The following is a 4,102-nucleotide window of genomic DNA, read 5'->3' as shown; positions in this document are numbered from 1 at the left end:
CCGTTCACCAGTTCCGGAGGTCTACAACACCGGCTTTCTAGGTGTCACTGACATGGATCATTACCACCAACCCCGGACTCTCTTGTCTCATTACGCACACCTGGTTCCCATTCCCCCTGATTAGTATGTGTATATATGTGCCCTCTGTTCCCCATTGTCCTTTTCAATTATTGTCTTGTGAGTACCGTGTAATGTGCTCTTGCTATTACGGGTCTCGTCCCGTGTATTGTTTAGAGGTTTACACCTCGCTCTTTTGTTTGGGTTACATCCCTGTGTAATATATATATATATATGTGTTTGTTTTGGGCTTCGTCCCCGTCGTTGTTTATGACGTACCTTGTGTTGGGTGGAGAAAATAAAACCCTTATTACGTATTCCTGTCTTCAAATCATTAATCAACATGACAAAGTCTGCCCCCCCACACACACACTTAATTTAGGTTAGTGTGTAGTCAAGGCTTTGTCATTATTGTGCTTATCTTTCAGATCTGCCAACCAGGCTCGGTGGGTGACAGGTAACCGTGTTTCCACCAAGCTGTTCCAGGCCTGGAGTGGCACGCTGGCTCTTCCAGAGGCTTGTAGACCTGAAGCAGTGATGTGGTCCAGGTAATTATCACACACGTATACACACTCACTCAATCACTCACTTACTCTATTTTGTTGTATAATTATTTTCAATTAAGAAAATTGTTCCTCTCTCCTTTAGATCTGACACCCCTATTAGCTCAACCACAGCCCTCACAGCTGCATTCGTCTGCCCCTGCTACACTGGCCGCGACAGGTGATACAGGTAATAATCACATGTATACACACATGCATACTCTCCCTCACTTGTGGCTCTATTCAATCACATCCGCTTTAGCCGACATCCGCATAGTGGTTGTTTTGGTGTCTGAGGTGGAACTGTGTTAGAGCTGTCAAATCCACAACCAGCTCCTGGCATTATACCTAAAGCGGACATTGCCATTGGCTGCATGGAGTCGCATTAAACGAAATCTCATGCAGCCTTGTTTACAAGTTTGAAAACATGAATGTGAGATGTAATCTACACCTCGATTAGGCTGATAGAAGTCCTCATTATTTTGTTTAATGATGAATTTGAGCGTCATTATTTCTGTATAACCTACACTTTCTCGTTCTGAACTTGTAATGCGAGTAGGACGGTGTAGTTTCATGACAGTGATCAAGAGCAGCTGCTTACCGATTTGACAGATCCAACGCAGTAACACCTGACACCTCCAAAAAAATCAGCTATGCGGGTGTCTGCTATTGCCGGTTAACGCTTGATCTGATTGAATCGAGGCCTTACACGCATTCAGTCTGTTTAGTTTTATGATTATTTTCAGTTAAGAAAATTGTGCCTCTCTCTTTTAGATCTGTCACCCCCAGCAGTTCAGCTGCAGTCACAGCAGTCCTCTGCTGTGGTATTTAATTTTAGGCTGCACAAGTTCCTACTACACTGGCCGTGAAGGGAGACACTTTTGAGGATTCCCAGATGGATACAGGTAATTCAGAATTATATTGCATATGCTCACTCACACCAACAGATGTGCACACAGACATGTTGTTGAGCTGTATACTTACTGTCACTTTGTGCGTCTCCCTTTCAGATCTGCCATGCACTCCACCACTGCCTGACAGCCTCACCCAGAAGTGCATACAATGGGCCTATCAAGACTGACACTGAAAAATAAAACACAACATGCACACACTCTCTCTCTGTCACACACACAAACACACACATTATCCCCAATGCAAATAAGTTGTAATTACTTTTTAATTGTATATTTGCTCCATTCCCTGGCTATCCATCCACATTGCTCAAGTCAAAGTTTGTTCTCCACAATGAATGTAGGTAGCGATTATAATTCAGGGTGAGTCATCAGGCAACCAAGGCCAAGGAATGGAGAGAGATGACCTGGAGGGAGTTCCAGACCTCAGCTTTTATAAAGCAGAAAAGCAGAGATGGGTGACTAACAACAAAATAAAACCCACACTCTCTCCCACACACACATTAGTATGTAAATATGTCAATATATTTTAATTACTTGTTTATTTTATATCTATGCTCCATTTTATTTAGGATTGGAGATATTTAGGCCTACAGATGGTGTTATCCATTTCCCACAACAGACATGTGCAGTTGTGCTTACTCACAGTTGGTGGAGAGGGCATGGTTAGGAGAGATGGTGGCTGACAAGGTAAAATAAAATACAACATGCACACACTCTCTCTCTCTCGCTCTCCCACACACGCACACAATAGTCTGTGTGCTTTTGTCTGAGTTACAAAACATGACTCTCTCACACACACACCCACATTAGACCCAATGTAAATAAATTGTAATGACTTTTTTATTGATGTATGCTCCATTTTATTTGAGGAAAATGTCTGCAATAAAGTACATTCACAGTTAAAGCAATGTCTTTAGTTTATTGGATATTTCTCTGAATAAAATGTGTGACCAAAAGGAAGTCAGCAGACCTGCAACCCTTGGAGTGTGTGCAGGTTTTGTCATCTGGAGCTGAAACAGATGAGGAGGGAGGGGAGGAAGAGTGCAGTTTAAAGATTTATCATTAATAACTGACACAATTCTATAATTAATACATATTAGAATAATAATACATAGAGTGACCAATAGCTACTGTATTGTGATTGTTTAGTGTTTTAATAACTCAACAAGTAGTGCCCCAAGGAGGGATCGAACCGTGTCTCAAAAGCAGCAGAAAAGGTTAAATAAGGTCACCGTTATACATGACTGGCACAACTGAGCTACACAGGACTAATTAGATTTGAAAGAGATGCATGTGAGGATTAGATCAAAAGTGAGATTATGCTGTAATGGAAAGTATTATATGCTTTCAATAAAGTATGGCACGCTGAGCACCAGAATCAAACATTTGCTAAATGTTAAAATAAAAAAATGAAATTAAAATTAAATTAAATTTAAATTTGCTGATGTGTTTAGATGAAATGCTATGTATACTTGTATGTAGAACCCAACCACGCATTATGTAATGCAATGTGTATGATAAAATTTGACGTTTGCTTTGCATCAAACCCAGTCATGCATGCGGTAATACGAAGCGATACCCTTACAAAAAAAGATTGCAGTTTTGAACTGCAGTTACAATGCACTCTAACTGCAGTTACTGTACACTGCAAAATTACTGCAGTAAAAAAAGCGTTATTTTGGACGCAGTGTTTGCAGCATACTGCAGTTCTACTGCACTCCAACTGCAGTTATACTGCCCTCTGACTGCAATCCTCGTTATATGAGTCAAACTACAATTCTGACCAAGTGGGTGAACACTATTGGTGCAATGCGTATGGTGTTTGCTTTCACGCTAGCAAACTGGGTTCTGTTCCCTGCCCCGCCTTTCGCTACAATATCATGAATTATAAGTCAGAAAACGGCTGTAACAACTCGAGCTTGCCCCTTTAATAAGAGGCCGTTTTTTTTTTTTTTACATGATAGTTTAATTGACATGCCATGCTGCGGGACTGCAGCTGTATATATCTATAAAAATGTAGTCTTTATTACAACGAATGGTATTGTTATTTTGGACATCTTCAGCATCTTACTGACATATCATCAGTAACCACACCTGTCACTGAAAGGTGGTAGCATAATCATAATATAATTATTACACTCCTTATGTTCGAAAGAAATGTGTGTAACCTGTGTCATTGTGCTGCAACCAGCTTCGCTTCCTCCACTGTCCCTGCCCCCCTACTGGGCTCGTACATAGTTGTCCTCTGATCGCAAACACACGTGATCGCCTGCCTTACAAACAGACCAGGGGTATATTCAGCAGGATGCAACGTTTTGGAACGACATCATCTGATAACAAGATAGACAGATATATAGATAGATAAGAACAATAACATTCAATCAATCTATACAGTACATTCGGAAAGTATTCAGACCCCTTGACTTTTCCACATTTTGTTACGTTACAGCCTTATTCTAAAATTGATTAAATAAAATGTTTTCCTCATCAATCTACACACAATACTCCACAATGACAAAGCGAAAACATAAGGTGTTTCAACAAATTACTGATTAAAGGGTTTGAATACTTATGTAAATGTGATATTTA

General features: G+C 40.3%; 1 long non-coding RNA gene across 1 annotated transcript; it reads left to right on the top strand.

The window, feature by feature from the left end:
• The first annotated feature begins 326 nt into the window (after positions 1-326).
• LOC121539884 lies at positions 327-2,377 on the top strand. The gene is made up of 4 exons (XR_005995417.2): positions 327-605; positions 706-789; positions 1,374-1,504; positions 1,610-2,377. It is a non-coding gene; the product is annotated as an uncharacterized LOC121539884 (long non-coding RNA).
• Positions 2,378-4,102: the final 1,725 nt, after the last annotated feature.

This window comes from Coregonus clupeaformis, chromosome 26 (assembly GCF_020615455.1).
Source record: "Coregonus clupeaformis isolate EN_2021a chromosome 26, ASM2061545v1, whole genome shotgun sequence".
NCBI lineage: Eukaryota > Metazoa > Chordata > Actinopteri > Salmoniformes > Salmonidae > Coregonus > Coregonus clupeaformis.
The sequence above is the reverse complement of the archived record's forward strand: the minus strand, read 5'-3'. Positions and strand labels throughout refer to the sequence as shown.